The sequence below is a fragment of the Sipha flava genome, unplaced genomic scaffold, assembly GCF_003268045.1.
Source record: "Sipha flava isolate LNK unplaced genomic scaffold, YSA_version1 110_pilon_pilon, whole genome shotgun sequence".
Taxonomy (NCBI): domain Eukaryota; kingdom Metazoa; phylum Arthropoda; class Insecta; order Hemiptera; family Aphididae; genus Sipha; species Sipha flava.
In genome coordinates, this window is record NW_020271727.1 from 1208405 (window position 1) to 1231439 (window position 23035).

Here is a 23035-nt window from a genome sequence, read left to right on the forward strand (position 1 = left end):
TTAATATTTATAATATTTGTATATATGTATTATGAGCGAATTCGAGGGCGTAAATTACACTGAACTCGATAAAAGCACTTCGTGTACCCGAACTTTAACGGTTTTTATAAAATATAAATGTTATAGTGAATGTATCTTATCTGTAAAAAATGAGTGCTCATTCATTTTTATTACTATAAAAAAATTGCAATTTATATTTAAATCAATATAAAACCTTGTCAAGTCAATAGACATACTTTTCCAAAAAATAGTAATTAAGTAATGTGATACTACGGTATTTTATGAAGCCATATATTCCTACTTAAATAACTAATTTTGAATTAGTTTTATCTTATGATTTCAATGTAAGTAACGATAAAAAATGTTTGTTATAAACAATGTAATTTACGGTTTAAAATCATTCGATTATCGTAATAAAAACAAAAATTATGATGTCGAGTAACTTTTATTTTTTTATTTGTAACTAGATCGTTTTACGTTCACTGGTTAGGTTAAAACTGTCAACGCTCGTTAACCGATAGTTAGTCATTTGTTCATATTATGAAAACAAATCATGCGTTTAGTGTCGAACGTGTTCCTAAACGTGTGGCCGTACGGGGAATCCGCATTTGTTTTGGGGATTTCGTGTACTGAAAGCGGAAAATCAAACGTTCGATGCACGTTCAAAGGCCGATCAATCGTCGGTTGCAGTGCGTGGGACCGTCGAGAAACCGTATTGTCCCGTTGGAGGATTATCGAACGTCGGAAATCGTCGTGAGCTCGGTGCCGGACGACGCACGTGTGTTACCGTTCGAATTTCGGGTAAACGTATCCGACGGCAAAACGGTTAGCGGAGACGGATGACGTGTGAGGAACAATGTGCCGGCGACATTGTATTGTTCCGGTGTCGGAGTGTCCCCTGACCGCGGTCAACGGATAAAGGGACTGCTGTTGCGTCGCGGGAGGGACGTGGAGTCGTAACGGACGGATCAATTACGGTGTTGTCGTTGCTGCAGCGCGTCCGTTCGTCGCGAATTAATATCGGTTCCGCGTCCGACGGGCACAATTGTTTTGCGAACGCACCGCCGCGGGGCCATAAGGTCCGGACGACGGCGGCCACGTGCCGGGTGGCCAAGACTATAACATCGTGTACACACACACACACACACACACACACACACGCGCGCGCGCGCGTATCTATATACGTCCGCAATATACGTATACGTGTGTGCGACTGTAATAATAATAATACTACGACAGTGGCGGCGGCACTTAACAATAAAAGCCATGTCGTGTCTTCGTAATATTACGGTGTGTGCGTTGTGCGCGCGCGTAGTCGCCGTACGTAAAGTGCGCAGTTCCTATTTTTCGGGGCCGCGAAAAAATGTTATAAACGACGGGAACCGGAAATTTATGTGCGCCACTCGAGAACACAATAAGAACAACGTTTTGCGCGGCGTAACAGTTGTTGTCCTTTTTTCCTCGTCGTCGACCTGTTCCTCCTCGGGCCGAACGTGTACGTGTGTATAACGGTCGGTAATTACCCGGGGTCGACGCGGGAATGGGCGGTGGAGGAGAGTGAGCGAGAGGGCCGGCGCGCACGAGAGGGGTCAACAGGACAAACCCATCAAAAGCCAAAAGGCTTCGGCGACGGTGCGACAAAAGGCCGAACCGTGTGACACGAGACTGTAACACGTGCAAATGCTATTAAAAGTGCCAGTCATATTCTCTCCATCCCTCCCGCGCGCGTATACCATCCGATCGGTCCCACTCGACCGCGCATAAACCGTGCGGGCGTACGCAAGGGGACGAAAGGTTAGCTACTTTTCCAACGACTTCGCCGCGCTTCCCTTTAACATCCCATCGACAACGTTACCAGCGTTACCAAAAAGTCGTTTCGTTATTACCTCAAACGTCTCTTTTACGGACAAGTTTATACAAGTGTTCAACTGCTGATAACAATAACGATTTTTTTTTTTTTATGTATGATAAATATCGTGTCCTTAATTCCGTGTAGCGGAAAACACGTTCCCTGCGATCCTTATTACCAGTGTACCGTAAACGTACAGATTTACCATAGGTAGGGTATAAAAGTATAACAACAATAATAATACTTTATATACTAACCTTAAACATGTGTTTTAATCCTGGAACACCGTAGAAATCTATAATGTACACGTGAAGACATTATGCACTGTACTTATGATCCGGAATATTTATGTTTACGTGTGTAATAATATGTTGTACGCAATCCGCGTTTATATATGAATATATATTACAACGTATAGACGTTTTTTGAACAACAATAAGTGCACATCTAATGGTCGGAGAGCATTTTATTTATTTATTTTCTTTTTTTTTTTTGTTTAACGAGACCCGTTATGTAAATGCAAATATAATGCGTTTTTACTACTTCCGCTTTTTTGTGCGCGCGCGCGTACTTGATGGGGTCTTTACGACAAGCAATGTTCGTGATACTATTATGTGGCTTCTTGTCGTTATTGAAAATGTAAAAAGTAGGCTGGCATTAATGTCTTTACAAAATGCGAATGCTGACTGCAGCGACGGCGGCGGTGACCGACCGTTTTATTCACATATTATAATATTTTCCGATCTCGAGACTGTATAACACCGTCGCCGCGTACGTACTTGAATTATTATTTTTATTATATTGTTGTACAGTTCGAATACCATAACCAGTCTACGTGCAATATTGTTTTGAATGTCGAATCGCTGTCGTGTGCGAGAGTCGAGCGTTACGTGTAAACATACCCTAAATGCCGTGACCACGGGGGCATTAGGCACCCGTACGGTCGCTGCGGAGATCTTTTATTTACTATTTTTTTTTTTTTTTTTTTACGGCCTCAAATAACGATTGTGGTTTCAAACAGCTGTGCGGTGGTCCGCGAGATAAACGTTAATGTTGTAGGTAATACATTAAAAGTCTATTATACGGCCATGTTAAGTAGGTATAAAATTATATTATTGTTTTGGATAAAATACCGCGAAAAGAAAATGCTACCGAAATTATGGTAGGGATTCATTGACACCGATTGTTTAAGAATATTGTCGAACGCGGTTTACGGAGATCGTCAATATTCATGCATTTGAAATTATTTTAATGTACTGCACAGAACACAGATCACGATAGATCAAATATATTATTTTTCCTTTTTTTTTTCCTAATTTTGGCTCAACGAACATAATGTGTGTAATATTATACTAACGTGACTGATTGTAAAAAATAAAAAAAAACCCTTATTTTCTCACGCGTCGAATTCGAAATTGGTGAAAATAAACTTCCGTAGAGACGATAATAGAAAAAATATATATAATACGTATAGAAGTTAAGCTGTTACACTCGGGATAAACATGGTGAGATTCGCAAGTGAAGGGACTTGGTGATTTTTGGGGAGAAGCCCTTGTCATGACATTCAGTTGCTGGACGATGAATACGCATATATTCGTTAGTGACAACAAATTTCGTTCACCCTTTCGTAAAAAAAAAAAAAAATCTCTTTTTGATCGTCGGAACCCTTTTTTCTTGTCCTCTTTGCTATTATTATTGTTATTGTACCGAAAATTATTTCAATATCCGCGGAATTGAAATATCAATCGAAAAGAATACCTGAAATATCTGAAATAAAATAAAACGGGGGAAATATATCGGTTTTTAAACGAAATACCTACGCGTGAATTAACCCCTTGAAATACACGCGGCTTAATCCTATCAACCGTTTCCACATGTGCGTGAAACCTTCGCCACAATCGTCCGGTAATTATATTGAACGCGAACCCTTTGATGGGTTCTTACGTAAGAGCAATAATAAAATAATAATTGTGTGCTGCGATTAAAAATGTGCTACCTACAGATTTAATTTAGACATCTGTTTGCGATCCGAGGAGTATTCCCACGAATTTGGAAATTGATAAATAGTTTTAAGATCTTGGAAATATTGTATGCATTAGGCTCGTTCACGGAAAAAAAAAAACAAAAACAAAAAAACGAAATAGCTATTGGATAAATTTTTTGAACACCACGTGTTATGCATAAATCCATACGGCCACAACATGCCAACAAACCAATATACAATATACATTCGATATTATTAGTTCCACTTGTTCGTGTAAAACATCATCATCATTAACATCATCACCAACATCATCAATATTTTTTAATGTTTACGATTTCGTATAACCGGAAATTCAATTAACTTCTTTTCGTGTTTTTAAGTACAAAGTAATTAACTTTTATGCATAACTATTTCGCATTATATAATGTACAGAGAGAACCATCATTGTGTTAGAGCAATATTGCTGAAGGGATTATAGTCAGTTTATCAATTCTGTAATTCAATTTGCAACAACTCAGTAAATTATTCTCGCAGACATTAGTACTCAAAAAACACACATAAAGTAAGTTCTATGAGTAAACAAAAACTAGATTCTGCTGTACTAAATCTTAAATTATTGGTATTACATAATTCTATATCTATAAAATAATTTTGTAATTAATAACATAATAACATAATTATGTAACAATAAATTATTAATTTTATTTTTCTCGTAAATAATAGATTTTTATATTATGAAAAAACAATTGATTTTCAGATATTTTAATCGTTATTTTTGTGTTGTATGTCCTAAAAATTGAAAATTTTGTATTTAATAGTAATTGAATATGCCTGATTTACCATTTTTATAAAATAAGCATATATTATTGTCACTTGACTCGTGATGATGACATTGTTTTCGACTACAAAATCAAAATAGTTTCTACTCAAACATCTTAATAAAGATACGGTAGAACCTCGATTATCCGAACCTCCGTTATACGAACCCTATATCATCTAAACGTTATTCCGTTTCAATTCTTATATTCGAACATCAATACGTAATATACCGTTTGAAATCGTTAACAATTTTTTCTTTGAATGATCAAAGTGAGAACGAATAAAGTGATGACAGCCGTTGCGACGAAAGAATGCATACGGACAATCACCTACGGAGGCATTTGCTGCATTTGAGACCAGTCTTGAGCAGTTAGATATATAGAATGAATATTATCCAGCACAATAACTTCTATTAAAACGTTTGTGATATTTAGCTGCGCAAAAGCGCGTATCAGCAATTCGTCTAACAAAAAAATGATGAATTTGTCAACAAAAAAATAATAATATGTTATAATAAGCCTATAATATTTAACAATAATTTAATGTTCGTAATAAGTAAAAACATAATATGTAACGTGTAATAAGTATAATAAGTCAATCATATATAATAATAATATTTAAAATATAATTTCTATGATTCGAACTTTCATCTATCCGAACTCCCTGTGGTCCCGAGTAGTTCGAATAATCGAGGTTCTTCTGTATATCGATGGCGTAGCGCACAAGTGTGATAAATGACATTCTCGTAATTGTTCAGGAGAACAATTTTTAAGTTTGAACTGTTATAACAATTCAAAAATGTAACGAACTTTAATGAACTTTTTGTTATATTTTCCTTAACATGTTATGAGAAATGAGAACCGAAAAACCTGCAATTACCACATTTTTATCCTTAAAAAAAATTATTGTACTCAACACATTTTGTACACGTAAAAAGTAATATTTGATACGTCACATTTTTTTTTCTAATTTCAATAAAGAACAAAAATTACTTGAATAATGTTATAATTTCGTTTGTGCATAATATGCAGAATTTTATGATTAAATTGAAAATGCATTTAACTCATTTTTCAAAAAAATATCACTCATCACACTTGTGTGCTACTCCATCCATATATTTATGTAGCTTTTATTAATGGCTTGTTCCGATAGAAATATATATACGAAACCAACACATTTCCAAAACGGTTTTCCGCGCAAGACAATACCGATGTGAAATCATGTAGAATTTACCGTTGATTCGTTTTATACCATGGTGGTGTACTTACATTTTTTTATGAACATATTCACCTGGCGTTATGGTATACGTTTCTTTCCGCATAATACGCGAAAACACATACCTATATAATAATAATAATAATATATTCTATGTTTATCGATTTTTTTTTCCATTTACGCGCTTTGTATTCCTAAAGGCGAACGCGCCAACCACGAGAGAGTCTGATGGGCGGGCGGGACGAGGCGGCCAGGGGAGATATTTTTTCCGAGCTTTGCGACATTATCATTCCGAGATTTCCGGGCGTAAAGAGCAACGCGCGCGCAGACACAACATTTTGCGGGTGGAGTTAGCAGCCGCACTGGTTTTTTTCTTTTTTTTCTTCTTTTTTAATATATCTCCTTAAAAGCTTTTTAAAGGCTTTGAACCGTTACGGAGTATTTTTTTTTTTTTGCTCCTTTCGTACATACATATATACGGCAGTCACTGCTCCCGCAGTTTTTCAAATTACGACCACGCGCGCATACGTATTTTACCCCCTTGCAATGACATTCGCCAGCGAACCGACGACATTATTACTGTTAATAATATCCCGCAAGACACCTTAAGCCTTGCCGTGTGCGCGCGAAAAAAACCGCAAAATACACGCACGCGGGCACACCATTTGCATCGATTTATTATTCCGCAAATCCCATGGATCTAATACATTTGGTTTTTTATTATTTTTTTCATTTTTCGTTTCCTCTTCTACTGTTCTTAAACGAAATACATTATTAATATTTTTCGTTTTACGATTCCGGTTCGTTTTCGCGTTAGAAGAAAAAACATGACAACGAAATTTATTACTAAACATACATAATATTGTGTGACATAGAGCACGAGCTTCGGATCTATATGGTTAGACCGTGTGGTTTTTTATTTATTTCCTTCGGTCACGTATATTTATATATCTGGTATATATGTATATGCGGGACGTGATAAATTTTATTTTTGAAATGCCGCAAAATGTTTATGTGTCCGCTTACAGTTTATATCTAAGAATAAACGGATTGAACGGAAGAGAGAGATTATTTGCCAATAAATCGAACGGACGAAAATCGATGAAAGTAGCCAACGTTTCGTCCGGTTATTTATAACCGTTTATAACGTCGGCACCACGACGAGAATGGAGGAGATATAAAAGTATAAACACTGGCTATCGACATAACCGTGGTATCCTATGGAAGCTACCCGGTTCTTATTGAAATTGTTCGTACCCACTCTACGTGACGTGCGCGTCTGATGAAGTCGAGTATTTGAGTAACCTCAAGAATTTTCGAAACCCTATTGCATTAATATCGCATTGTACCAGTGTAATAATAATATAATATTTATTATGTTTGGAAACGGTTTTTTTATTTTTAATTCAAAACTAAAATAACTGTCAAGTGTCTTCAGGCAATTGTATTTACGCGGTTCTCGTTAGCCAACGCAAACAATCGCTCAACGGTGGTGGCGCGCGCGTTTTAAAGTAAATAATAATTTAAATCCTGCGGGACGTACCCGAAAACGTGTTATTGTTGTTGTTCGTGCGCGGTTTTCCCTTAAAAAATCTATGTCCACAACGAACCGGCCCCGGGGGTTCCGACCACTCATCCAACGAGCCTTTTCATTTTATTTGTGCATTATACAACGGCTACCCTTCGTTTCGCCCCTCGTGAATATTGTTGATGAGTTTTATAATCTCTTAATTTCCTCTTTTTTTTTCCACTTTTCGTAAAATATATCACTGCATACCTACGGTATGAATACCGCAAATTGGTTCCGATGAATGGTTTCACAATTCGGAGGTCATCGGAGTCAAGTGGTCCTGCGATTTACTGCACTGAAAGGGGTTAATTTACCGCGCAACTCTTTCGCAGGTAGTAATAATCGTTCGATGACTGCTGCAATGATCCCGCGATAACCAATTTTCTTGGGAACTGTAGATTTTGGGGTAAAAAACCGCTTTCTGTAGTGAAATAAAAAAAAGGGTTTGACGCGTTCGTTCCGTGAGGCGAAGGACAGATGTATCGGTTAAGACGCACACCGGTCCGCCGATAATATCATTGAAAAATAACTGTAACACTGTAGACATGGGTATAAAGTATTCAATCCGAACTCGATCGTTGATTGCAATAACGATAACCATTTTTTTTTTATTTTTTATTTTTTTTTACTAGCGAAACGAAAATAACAACGTAGTTTTCGAGTGTTCCGATTATGTACACAAGTATATATATCGCATGCATCCCATCGTAACACATAACTAATAAACCATCCGTAACTTACAATATGTTACACGCTTCGTTAAACTCCTTTAAAAACCATCATATGTTAGTGTCAAAACTTCGTAAGCATTTTAATTACGTATTTTATTGATCATCAATACGTTAAATGGGACAACTGCATACCCTGTAGTTCTCTCTATAAATAAAAAAATGTTTCACATAAATATATGCTAATAATTTCTTCAGTTTTTATATTGCTATTTTACGGTTAATATTAAAGTTAACATAAGAGATTTATAGCTAACATCTTTATGTTGTTTTTTGGGGTACGAATTAATGTTCTATATAAGTGTATCATATTATTTTTTTTTTTTTTTTTTGTATGCTTAATTCGGTATAAATATTATATATATAAAACGAATTCTACTGAATGATTAATTATTAACTACATGTTTGGCTTTTATAACCCCTCTAACAAGGACTCGAATAAGTTATTGGATTATTAAGCATGAAAAAAAAGGGTAAACATGTCTTTTTTCGAGAATAACTTACATTAAACACCTACTCATAGAACCATTACCATCATATTTAAGCTTTTGATATTAAATAGTTTTAAAGATTACATATTTTTAAGTCATCACTTTACTTATTTCAGAACCAAACTAACAAATGTTTAGATGTGACCTTAAAAGTTAGTCTATGAAATGATGATCTTTGAAAAAGTTAGTTAAATTTAAATTTACTTACAACAACTTGTTTTTTTCTTGTTTGATTTTTTATTTTTTTTTTTGTTTGTTATTTTTTTACTCAGATAAATTTAAATACTGTGTTTACCAAAACATTTATTTTCTTTTTATCAAACTATTATATTATACTGTAGTACAAAATAAATATATTATACTTATGACTATGCCATTTTTTTAGCCCTTCTAAATTTACTTACTTTTCGCTACATTGACATTTACTTAAATGAACGAGTGTAATAGATTTGTTTACTTAATCAGTCTTATAAATTGTGTGCATAAGGAAAATAAGATAAAATAAGACTTGTTTCTATTATTGTATCTCTCATTCATACAGTAATATCTATAGTACTCGTAGTATCTAGTTATATTTATGTGATGTAATTCTATAGTTATATAATGGATCCATCTAATCGATTAAATATTTGATAATGGATTTCAAAACAAAGTGTCATAACAGTTTTTCACCACACGCCCGTGATACTATTTTGTGTCCATAAAAAAATAGTTGTATGTTTAATATGATCAAACGCGTAGCGACAACGCACAATTGTTTAAAATTAAAAAAATATGGTATTAAAAATTACTTAAACAGTGTCTAAAAACAATTGTACTTATATTAAACAATATTTATTTATATCAAACAATATTTAGTAAAATTCAACAACTTTTTATTGATGCTGAAAAAAATAAATAATTTTTTTTGTTACTCACTATTGTCATCGCTACTGTCAATAAAAAATAAAAAAAAGTGAAGCGTTCAATTTATTTGAATAAACTGCTGTTCATTTAAATTCTACTTAAAAAAATGTCTAACACCCCTCAAATAATCAAAATGTTGATGAAGGAGAAAAAATCTTTTTTTTATTTCCACAACATCCCAACATTTTCTAAAAATGACTTCGGTGGAAAATGAAATGTATATATTATTCAGAAAAATCTCACAAAAAGATTTTTCTTGTTTCAAAAACGATAATTTACTAATTAAAAAAAAAATATTCATGAAATTCGATACATCTTTGTTTAGTATTTCACCTATCGAGATGTTTTTAGTGTAGGAGGAGCAGTCCTAACCAAAATTCAAATGATTGATGATAAATTTGAGAGAATAATGTTATCAAGGTGTAGTAAATTATTTATGAAAAATTAGATTTTTAAACTTATATGTCAATAATATATAAATATTTATATAAAAAATATGTGTTTTATGTTTATAATATTATTATACTATTAATCAATAATAGATAATATTAACTGTTGATTTTATTTTAAAAATATTCCTTATTAGTTATTTCCATTTAATATTTAATAACTGTAAATGAACATAGTTGTGTAAATAATTACTATCTGACTCTAGCTCTGATTTCTATCTTCGAATGGGATGATAAAGAAAAGAGCTAATAAAAATACACATGTTTTTAGGATACGTTATATTAAAGTGTTATCTTCTTTGTCACATTATCCACCTAAATGTTATAAGTTATGAATATATTTTCAAATTTGTTTTATTTTTTTTTTTTTTTATGATTCTAAAGTAAAAATATTATAACATTTTTTTAGTATTTTATAATATATACTAATAATTTCTATACAAATTCTTGAAAAACTAAAATTCTACATTATTTATAATACTGAAGTATTTCATTACAAATGCAAACATTAAGAATTGTACAAAAATAATACGATTTTTTCTTTTTTAAACATTAATTCAAAAAGACAAATAACTTTTTGGATTAAGTTATGCATTTAAAAATATTTAAAAAGGCAAATAAAGTACTTAAAAAAAAACATTTTTTGAATATTTTGAAAAATTAAAAAATCACTTAGGGCTGTATTTTTTTTTTGGTTTTAAACCACTGTACGATTGTATGTACATAATAATCCTATATTATAGCCGTAACGCACACGTACACGCGGAATGGTGTACATGTAATATTGTAACATTATTGTAGTCAACTGTTTTTGGGATGTTTTCCGGAGGGTTGACGACAAAACGCGAGATTCGTGGAAGACGGTTCAGGGGTGTATTTTCAGAGTAGGAGAGGTGGATAAACGTATTATAATATTACGTTATGATTATTAATTCGTAGGGCGATGACGACGGGTACAGCCGCGGTGTTTATTTGCACTGTCGTCGCGCGCGTACAACGTTTAAGTCTATAAATAAGGCGTGAATGGATGATGGAGTTGTGCACGGGGAAAACGGCGGTACGCCTCTATACTGTATACGTAATACTGATATATATATAAAGGTGTCGGGTACAAGAGAGAGAGAGGTACTGTTCAAAAGGCTGCCGAGACGCTTTGGCGCTCAGCTTGACGTCTGATTTTCTAATTTCCGCGGCCAAAGTTTCTGCGCCCGCGAGCCTTGCAAATGACAGATTTGTCGTCAACACACGTCGAGGACGTCGCCACCACCACCGCCGGCAATGCCGCACACCACACGCGCTTTCGTCCTGATATTTATTCACTGGCGGTCGTACAGGGGTGTGGGCGGTGATGTCGGTCGGTCTTTTCAAATCCCTTCGCTGACCTGACTCTCTGACCTTTGGTCCCTCCTTTTTGTAGGTAAGCGGTGTACCTATACATATATTACACAAACTAGTCGGTACTTGTGTGATTATCACACGACTGCTCATAGAATGGCCGTGTAAAAACACCTGTCACGCTGCAGGAGACATTTTAAAGGCACCGGGAATACCCGCCTGTTGACCGCAAAGGACCGTTGCTTTTAAATTGACTTTTATATATTTACGCATAGACGATAGGTGCTGCGCACAGAAACTCTTTTGTACGCGTGACTGATGAAATCCATATCATATTGTGTTTGGTTGATGCGAAACTCCTACTACCTACTTATACTACTCTGTGTAGTTTACCGCATGTTAAATAGTTGTGTCCATAGGCGTGCTTACATATTTTCCGCGTGTTGGTTTGTGGGAAATGATCGCTCTAAATACCTAAATTAATATAATACACTTAATAAATCATCATTTAATTACCATCAATAAAATATAATATAAATTAGGTGGGTATGTAAAAAAAAAAATGTATTTAAATGCTAAAACATTATTTCTTATGATTTAAAACATTTTCATTAATAATTAATAAAAAAGTATATTCTTTAGATTTTCCGTTGTAAGCGCGTGCCTGCATATAAATACGCCACTGGATGCGTCCTACATAGTTAAGGTAGAGAAATACACTCTGATTATAATGTAATTAAACACAAAGTACGAATATATAATGTCCTACCAGTGAAATATTTTATATATCACCATGTATGTATTAGTGGGAAATTTATAACCAATTTGTAATTCATTTTAATAAAATTATAACCGTTTAATTTCAAGGAGTAATCTATGAAAAATATCAATTCGAAATCTCCAAGTCCCACGAGTTACTCGGTCATCGATTATAAATATTGATCAACATCTATTTATAGTTTACTAGATTTACTTGTTTTTTGTTATAGATTTGTTAGATATAATTTATAATACACTTCATCACTTTAGATTTGAAGATGAATTGAAGATTTTAAACATAGGTTACAATTTAAAAATACCAAATAATTTAATATAAAGAAATTAAATATCTTCAATGCTTTTAAACAGTATAAATAATAGATAGTAAAATAATTTTGTATACATTTTTATTTTATTTGAATTCAGTTAGCACGACTATTAAGTCTCCGATATGGTGTAAGTGTAGAATAATTACTTATGAAAGCAAATCTATAAAGGTATGGTAGGTATTAAACACGTTAATAAAATAATTTAAATACATACTTTACAAGCACTAGTGTATTTCTACCCAAACAATCCTTCAAGAACCCAAACACTTCACCCACTTCCTTTACATTTTTATAAGTTCATGTATCCTAAAATAAATCAATTTCACCCTATATGGATTTAGTTGAATACATTTAAATTATCTTAAATCATTTTAAGGTTGTATTGAAATACAAATTATATTATAATTATGTTAAATATTCATTACTGAATCAAAATTATTTTTAAACATATTTGAATAGCGATAACATCTATAAATCGAAATAAAAAAATTGTTCTTTATTTTTTTGTTTTCAGAATAACTTACTTCAATTTCGAATTTTAAATTATCAAACATAGAGAATATTGCCATTATAACGTCAAACAATGAAATTGTTCCAACAAAATAATAAAAATACGCATCATTTAAGTATCATAAAATACTGGCATATTATATTTAATTTATTTTTAATATTCCATCAAGTAATGATTGAGCAATTATTAAAACCGATAAGTACCTATTGAAATTAATGTGATTTGTTAAATAAAAACATCGTACCTACTAGTTGTACTCGTATTTTACTATTACTAATAATATTATATACTTCAAAATATTTTTAATTTTCTTATTACTAATTAAAATCGTTTAATTCAATATTGGCTTTATACGAGTAAATACACCTTTTAGTGTGTTATATATAACCTTCGAGCGACTATTTATTTAAATAAATTTTCCTTAAATTCTTATCGGAAAAGGGGTATCGTTTTAAAATGCCTACTTTATGTTCAAATACGAATATCAAATACAACACTTTTTACTCATGTCTATTTGAACAGACGAGTACAGCTTGATGTTTTCCCTTTCATATCACCTGGTGAAATATCACAATGATAAGTGAAATTCGATTATCCCCAAAAAAAATATCTTACAATACCAACACAGTAGGGGAGAAAAAATATAAAAACGAACAGTTATACTACAAATGACGACACAGTTATAGAAAGCTAATGCTGTTGAAATATATGTCAAATAAACCGAAATCTATAAATTAATAAAACTAAATCTTTTTTTAGTAGATTGAATTTTTAAGAAAGAATTTACGTATTTAAAATTTATATTTTTAGCATTATAATACTATAATAATAATATTTTTTCTCTACAGTTTGATTTATAAACTAAATATTTTCACATATTACAAATTGCTATTTTATTACTGAAGTAGAAAGAAATTTGAAAGACATCCACTGTTAGTACTTTTTGAATTTCTACAGAATTATAATTTTTTTAAAGTAAACACAATTAATGTATTATATTAACGGAAAACTGATTTTTAGTTTTGTGTAAGTAGTCGCCAACTATTATTTATTCTGGTACATGTCATTTTTCTTTTTATTCTTTTTTCATCAAATACACAATGATGCGTATATATTAAAAAACTCTAAACTATAGTCACACTCTTTAGGAACATTTAAAACGATAAACTTATATGCGAAATACAAAAACACTCACTACATAACATATATTCTTTATTGATAAATCAGTATTTAATAAATAATTGCAAGTTTTTCCAACCAAAAACTTGTAATAATTTTTGATTTATTTTTTCTCGATGTTCGTTCATATAAAGTTCCCGTACAGACCTCGTACATAACCGAATATATTAACGGCGAGAATTAAAGACGACCACGCGCTTTTTGATAGTTGGCATATAAAATAGCACTGTCACAGTTTATACGTAATAATTATTGAATCATTGGTAAATTGATAAATTATATGATCAGTTAAAAACAAAATATTGCGAGTACCTATTTTGAGAAAATATGTTATCAAGCGATTTATAAAAACGTAATCGTTTAATGTAGTAATGATAAAATGAAAACCATCAGGAGGTACAAATGAGGTTCGGTGACGATCGAAACGCACAATATCATAAAACGTATTCATTCGCGTCTGAAACGATAATACGGTGGTGCCGCTTGCCGGTAAAGGATGGTGACGTTTTCGGGACGTTTACAATCCGAAACAGGAATTCACCCCGCAGCTACCAGCAAGGGTTTCGGACGCGATACGTTTAGAACACGACTAAACACCTAACCCAACGCGGATTCGATGAATGATAATTATTTTCGCGTACCCCCACGGTAACGACACGTAGTAGGACGACCGGACGAACGGGGTCGCGTCTTGAATTCCGGAAGTGGACACGATTCGCAGACGTTTACGGGGAGGTTTCGTCGCGAAACCCGTACGCGTGCAGCTGTCGAACATTTGCATATACCGATGTGCGAGAGCTCAACGTCTCGGGTGTTCGTCGCCGACGAATAGGTCGTACACGCGTACGGCAGGGCGCGTGCCCGCGATCTTCCCGAGACAGCTCGTCGACAACGTTGGGCGTTTTCTTTTCCTCTCACGCGTCATTGTGCACGATGCGTAGTTTTTTTTTTTTTTTACGGGCGTTTTTATTCCGTTTTCGTTTGTCCGCGACAGCTGCCTTCGTCCCGTTCTTTCTCGCCGGAAATGGGATGTGAAAACTAGTCTTCAGATGCGCGCGCGTCATTATTACGTCTCGTTTTCATCGGAACAACTCGTATTGTTAAGACCATTGTTTAAACGCGCGCGCGCGTCGTCGAGATCTCGTATAACGGTCATCGGAAGTCGGAGAGCGCGTGTACCGTTGCACAACGACGCATTGTTCGGCTCTTCCGCGTCTATCTCTATTGTCGCCGAACCGGAGACCCTCGAGAAGCGTGCCGCACGCGCGCATGGGCGGATCGCCGAAGATCGTGTTTCGTCGTACGCCCATACGGCCGCGATCTGCAGTCGTCGACCTATTTCTCGGAGGCCGCGACTTTTCAGGGATCGGCGGCACGTTGTCTTCGCGCGTCCTCTTGCCGTCAGGGTCGACCGCCGGTGGTGGTGGCGGCAGACGAAAGCGAAACCCGAACACTTTTTCCACTCCCAGCGTGCGTATGGGACGGACCGCTTTCAGTTGTCCCTTGCGCGTCATACAACCGAAAGGTTTTCGTTTCCAACGCTATTCGTCCGACCAATGATTTTATCGGTTGACGAGCGAAACCGTTCTAAACGACACTATCCGTAGTGATAACTACAGTTCCTTTTGTTCGAGTGTTAAGAATTTCTAGGTTAAGGTGATTTATCCTACTGCAGTTGAATCGGTGCGTGTATATAGTTTCTATAGTTTCTAGTATACTAGAAATTAATTGACGAAAGATTATCGACTACAGTCGAAATATTTTTCTAAACATTAAATCTAAACTTCAGATTTACACACGTTGCAGGAGCAGACAAATCTACCGTTTAAGGTTACTTAAAATTTTCAATTTACAGAGGTAATGGTAATATATTGTAACGTGGTCGGGGATGACCAGTTAAATATATGATACTCAGGGAAGGTTTTCTAGTCCTTATGAATATATTGTACCGTAGCACGGGAGCATAAGAGGAAAGATCTTGATATTACAAATAAATGCAGATTGGTTAAGATTTAGTTATTATTTAATATACATATATAAATTAGACTTACGGACTATGGAGTTCAGCTACCTCGGACGAACGTTGTGGCAGAACTACCGCGACTTAATGTAATAACATGTAAATTAACGTGATGTCTACTCAGCAATATCCATATTACATGAGTAGACATTAATAATATGTAACAATCGTTACAATATGATCAAATGAAATTCGAAAAACGTAAAGTCTATTGAGTTACCTATCATTATTCTGACTTAATGGTGGGCCGTCAAAGTTAAACGCTTACGGTACATGAAGTAATAGAATTTAAACTACGTTTTGGTAAAGATTACGGTATTATTGGATGAAACTTATTAAAATTCACCAAATCCACTTGAATTAAATAATGAAACAAATTTGTTATCTATTAATGTTTAAATTTTTTATCACTATAATTGTTTACTCTCGTTTTAAAACTTGTATAAAATGCATATTATTATATTATAAAAGCACTGTTTACCATACAGGTTATTTTATCATAGTTTCTCTATTGTAACTCGTTCCTTGAGTGTACTTAAATATGACAATAACACCTAGATTATCAACCACTGAAACAATAATAATTTTACTATAATTAATCATGCTATAAGGGTGGCGATTCTATCACATTATCTTTTACTATTAACAAAACAATGATAATGAACTTAATTAATAATAATAATAATAGTAGTAGTAAAATAAATATAAACAATGTTTTATATTACTAATACAAACAAATTTTGAAAATGTTCGAAATCAAAAGACATTCGCTAATCATAGCCTTTAAGTCAGAAGATATATAATGTTATTTAAAAACATTTGGTAAAATTGATCACCAGCATGACCCAATTGAAAATGAAAAAAGAGGGCGCGTGAATTGCAACGTACATAAAAAGAATAAATAAAGCAAACAGTGAATCACTAGCTCACGCGCCGGACTTTAAAATCATCGTCCCTTTTCCGAGATAAGATCCTTTAAATTCGAATGTATCTAGAACGTACACGCGCGGGCTTCTGTGCGAGACGAAGGGTCATTTATTGCTCGGGCTTCTTTACAAAGGCAGCGCTGACCTTATCGGTCGGTCTGTATACACTATACATATAGAAAAGTACCGGGAGATTTTTCAATCGTAAAAATCAATTCCGGGTGGATTGAAAAAAATAAAAATAAAACGAAAAGTCGAGAAGAAAATAAGGTGTCCCTTGTGGCGCGTACACCGCACCGCCGACGTCGTTTTATACACCGGAAGGAGAAAAACAGAAACTTTTCCCGTGCAGTGGCACGTGTCCACCGCGGCACCGAAAAACTCCGATCGTAGCCCGTGCACGCGCGTCTTCCCCTCGCGCCGACCGCGTATACGCGTAATTATCATACGTATATATTTACATATACGTTTATTCGTACAAGTGTACGGCGTACAAATGCCGAAACAACGATATGTTTGTGACGATTCCGCGAGACCAGTCGACGACGATTCATTAAAAATCCGTTATGTCCTGCCGAACGCCCGGTGGATGGGTGGAGGGAGGATAAGGGTAAATGATTGTACTCGGCTATTATTCGGAGGCGGTTTTCGATTTTATTTTATTATTATTTTTTTTTTTTTTTCTTTTTCACTTTTTGCAGCTTGTGCTCTCGCGCAATTCAATAGTAATTATTATTGTTATTGGAGAGATCTCCGCTGTGCGTTTCGCACAATGACGTAAAACATATACGAGCGCTTCCGATCTGTTTCACAAGCACAATAAACCGCGAGCCGGCGGTACTTATCTGTGTTGACGTTGTACACGGCCGGTACGTATATACGTAAATATTTTTTTATCAAATCCCTGCGACCCCCGTCGTGGACCACGAAGAGAGTCGTTGTCGTCGCCGTCGTATGACTTCATGAGAAAAACACACGCTACACGCGTATTCTTTCGTACACACGACGCAAAAAAAAATAATATGTACGTACAGGGTGTAATAACCCTTTTCTCTCCACCCATGTGTGTGTGTGTGTGTGTGTGTGTGTGTGTGTGTGTGTGTGTGTGATCACCGCGCACCTCATCAACGGCCATCGCGACGCGACTTCGGCGACGGGTCGGATATCGTGTTACCCGCGATGTGTCACATCCGCGTTGTCCGTCCGTCGCTGTCTCCAACGTCTCTCTGAATGCCTTTTTGATTAGCAATTGTTCGCCGGCAGATACGTGCACGTTGCGTCCGTTATTCGTCAGCGTTTGTCTGTTTCGTGCCCGAGTGCACGTCGTGTCTCGTACTCGTACTCGTTTTTCGCGTCCATGACAATATACCGTATTCGACGGGGACGAAATCATAATAATAATAATAATAATAACAACAATAACGAAAACACAGGTAATGTCGTCGTTTTGTCGCGGGGGACGACGAAACGTGTGTTTTAGTTTATGCGAGACGCGCGCGGAAGGAGAAGAAAAAACTGTTACTCAAATGTACTACACGTGATGCACACACGAATCGCGTGCACAGTAATCGCACAGGAGCTGCTTGCCTGCCCAGGGCGTGGCAAAAAGGTCGCGAATATCGATCGGCTAGCGATTTACCGCACGACGCCTGCCGCCGCCGTCGTCGCTACGAATCTTCAGTTCGCTGGACCGCCGCCCGAAAGGGATTTTATTTTTCCTACCTATAGGCACGAATCGCCTCTCCGAACCTTATCGTTTCGGTAAATTCTATTTTTTCCCCTTTACGTCGTGTAACGGCTCAAATATCTAATTCCGTTCATCTCCAATGTCTTTCCCTTGCCACGGCAAAAAAAAATAAAAATAAATTCGCCAAATAGTGATTGACTAATTCTATTGAGATTTAATTCAATTTATGCGCCAAGTTTTGTTGTTCAAGTGATATATACGTTGCACATGCAAAACAAACAGATTTACGTGACTTGCGCTTGAAACGCCTAATGAAAGGAGTTATAAACTTGTTGATATCCCCTCTAGAAGAAACGTATAGAATATTATAACTGCTTCATTTACACAATTGACGTTTATTGTACATGAACGCAGTTAATGTTCATATTAAATGTATTAATAAAAAAAAAATCTTAACTAAGTATGTATTGTATCGAATTCTATTACTATCGTAAAAACATCATATATTATATAAATGCTAATAAAATTATGATTAAATATTATACCTACCACTGATTGAATCTTTTCGCACCGAAAAGTATTCTACAAACGTATATTGGTGGTATTCACGTGGTAAATTCATGGTCTCAAAACGATGAGCTCTCAACAAAATTTTTGAATGGTTATAATACATTGAGTTAATACAAAATAGTATAAATTTAATTGAAAATTTAAGCAGAAACTATAAAAACTATAAAATCGATCAATAAACGAGTAAAATTGTATAAAACGAAATAAAGTTAATATGCATAATAATGTTGATAAGTTGTAAAAATTAAATATTTAGATTATAGATTCATTGGGAAATAGAAGAACGCAGTTCAAAATTCTCCGCAGCGTCGTATTAAAGAATCGAATAATGTTTATAATCTTCAAAAAAAAGAAAAAAAAAAAAGATAGAAGATTATTTTTTTCTTTAAGCTTTTAAGCGGTAAGACCACGATTCCTTTTCTGAAACCAAGATTCTCAATCCATCATTTTTTCAGTTCACACACAAATATAAATTCATCTTTTACAACGTTACGTCTCAACAATCTCGTAAGAACGAATCCGGGATCATGCGACTCGCTTTCCATCGAAACATGTATCGGACGCGAAGTTGTGCAATATCTACAATATCGGCTAGTTGCCGCAATATCGTAATATCCGACGTTCGCAAGGGATGAATGGGGTGTGTGTGGGGGGGAGGGGCACTCGTGAAGCGTCAGCGGACCGAAAGCGACGGATTGGCACATACCTATACGGACAATAATACGGAACGAGCGTTAAACGGGGAGAGAAAAAAAACAGAGTCCTCGTCGATTGTCTATGATCACGTGTACCGGGCGCGCACGAGGAGACGGTGACGGCAATCGGATTGACGTATGAAAGCGCCGGGCGGTCCCCCGGAAACAATTGCCCTCATGTCATTGCCGCCCAGGAGTCGCGCGGGGCACCGTCCGCGATGCGTTATTACCACGCTGATGACTTCCGGTGGCCCCGACTTCCGGCCCTAACGGATTTTCGTTGTTCTCCGCCGCCGCGTCACGCGGACGGCTGTGAGGTCCACCGGAGGACACGCATCCGAAATCGTACAACGCGTACCGTATAATTTTAGTGCGCGCAAAACACCCGAGTGACGGCGACCCGCAATTACGCCGTCCCGGACACGTCCTCGTGGGAAAGCGAAACACGTACATCGTACCCGGGACCGGCCCACTTACGCTGGCCCGCGATCAGATTTCCGGACGCGAACGTCCGTACGTTCGTCTGGCCGCGGGGACGTGACAACCCTTTTGCGTCCGGTACGACCGCGTTGCTGTGGATACGGGTACGCGTTCGTTTGTCGCGTAACTTATACGCGTGGTAAGTACGCGAGTAAGTACGGTTCGGCTGCGTCTTCAAAGCGATCACACTGGCGATGGGCTTTTTCGTCGAACTCTGGCGTTTAACCATCGACCTAGGGCCTGTTACATTGTTATTACTAGAAACCCCGAAGCAATGCCCCTACTTCCGCACAACTGACTTTCAAGTCCGATCTCATGTACGTGTACAATAATACTATATAATCCATTTTGAGATGTGAGCACGGTGCACATTAGTCAGAGTATAGGAAACACAGAACACGAGAGCGATGCAGCGATATATTATTATGTTATATTATATATATTCATTAAACGACACGTTTTTCTAAAAATTATCATAATTACTGAGAAAATTCTTCAAGATGATTTCATCATGATATGATAGTGAAATGTAAGACTTCTGTTGCAATTGATTGTCATAGATTGTTTAAAATTTAAAAAATTTAGTTCGATAACAAACGATTAAAGTTTTAAAAATAATAAGCTCTGAAAGATAATTTAAGGCTCTGGTTTTTAATGAGCATTGCCTGAAATTAAAGTATGTGAACGCCTATAATAAGTAAATAATTTATTTTGATGCCCTTGTAAAACTCGACTGCCACATTTATTTCAAAGATTATTTTCAAACGCACTGATACTTACAGCAACTGTACATCGTGTATTTCGATATAACTCGGGTAATAAACGCGTTCAGTTTAATGTTTTGATAGACGACTTAAAAATTACCCTATCGTTTTCTGCGGTTAAAAAGTATTGCTAATCAAAATATTTTTACAGTCACAAAAGTTTTTCATGGCTGTATAGAGTAATATTTATTCGTCACATACATTACACTACAATAATATGTGTACGTTACCAATACATATAAAATCGTATACGTTTAGCTACTACTATGTATTAACATCGATACGACCGTATATAGTTGTTTTCAACGATATTTTATTGTTTATAGAAAAACTTTAAGTGTATAATAGGTGTAATGCTTGTTGTTGTTAAGATATAAAAATGACAAACTTTAATTCGTTTTGTTTTGATATATAACTGAAAAATAAAAAACATAATTGAGTTGAATAACTGTTAAGCCTCAGTCCTCACCCTACTAGGATTTACGGGTGTAGCACGTACCGAGCGGATTACGTCGTATATAATAATAAACGTATACCTGCTATAAATGAATAATTGACAAAACTCAAAGGATCTGATTCGATTATGACGAAATTCTATGTAGAAAAAACTACTTTATGTATTATAAGATAGTTTACGTTTATGTGCGAGTTCATGTTATATTTTTGTGTATGTTATATTATCTTCTTCTATGATCAAAAACTTAGATTGATTTCACAAACTACGGATTCTTTCAATCTTTTCATAATAATGGTTAATTTTTCAAATCAACCTAGATATTTTATAAATTTATTACTTTTTTTTAAGTCTGTACAAATATCGACATTGGAAAATATTTTTTTTATCAACCTCGTTCGAGAACGTTTTATTTATTACTTCGTCGTATTGTATTTGTTAATGTGCAGACCTAATATTATTTCCATCTTATTTCTTCGACCGGTGACAATATTTCTTTGGATTTCCTTATTCCATTAGATAATAAATACTAGTCATCATTTGTCGTCAAGTTAGGCCAATGAACTCGCTTTTTACCACATCGCATTTATTATACACAATAATCAATTCAAAATCATTTAGCAAAATTATGATGTCGCTCGGTCTCGATCGTTTATAATTATTTTAACTAAACTTTTCGTTTCTCTCTCACTTTCTCGTCAAAGAGACTTGTAACGTTCGTAACAATATAAAACCACTTGTTCGATTTTTCATTACGTTTTACGTAAGTACCTACATGTATATACACAATGTATGTATGCGTGCGAACATAATGAACAAAATGTTTCGAAATAATTTGTAATATATACGGCGGTGGAAAAAGCTACCGTAAACCAATAATATTGTACAGTGTACAACTACCGAAAAGTATAAGTTTTCAAACACACGACAAAATCATTTTCCGATAAAATACGTGAACGCGCGTACACGGACAAATATTGTTACGTTATCGTTTAAATACATATTAAAACCGTCATTAATTTCAACGTAATACAATTATTAGTCTTACAAATATTTTACCGCTCACGGGGTGTATACGATTGCCGCAGGAAAATAGTTTCTAAACATAATAGGTAATGTTATTTTTATAAAATATAAACACATTAAAGTCTCGTTTACGCGCGAATCGATAAACACTCCGTTTCACACGGATTTCCGGCTCGCCGAGTGTAATATCCGCAAAAAAAATATGATTCGAAACCGCACCGGACACCGTTTCCTTGGCAGACACAGGTGAACGGTATTTGTTTTTATAAATATTTCTCGTCCCTGGATC

The 23035-nt window shown here is 35.3% G+C and overlaps 1 protein-coding gene across 1 annotated transcript in view; it reads left to right on the forward strand.

Moving 5' to 3' along the window:
* The window catches only part of LOC112688135 (PR domain zinc finger protein 16-like), a 94495-nt gene that overhangs the window by 42491 nt on the left and 28969 nt on the right, over nucleotides 1–23035 (forward strand). The window lies entirely within an intron of this gene.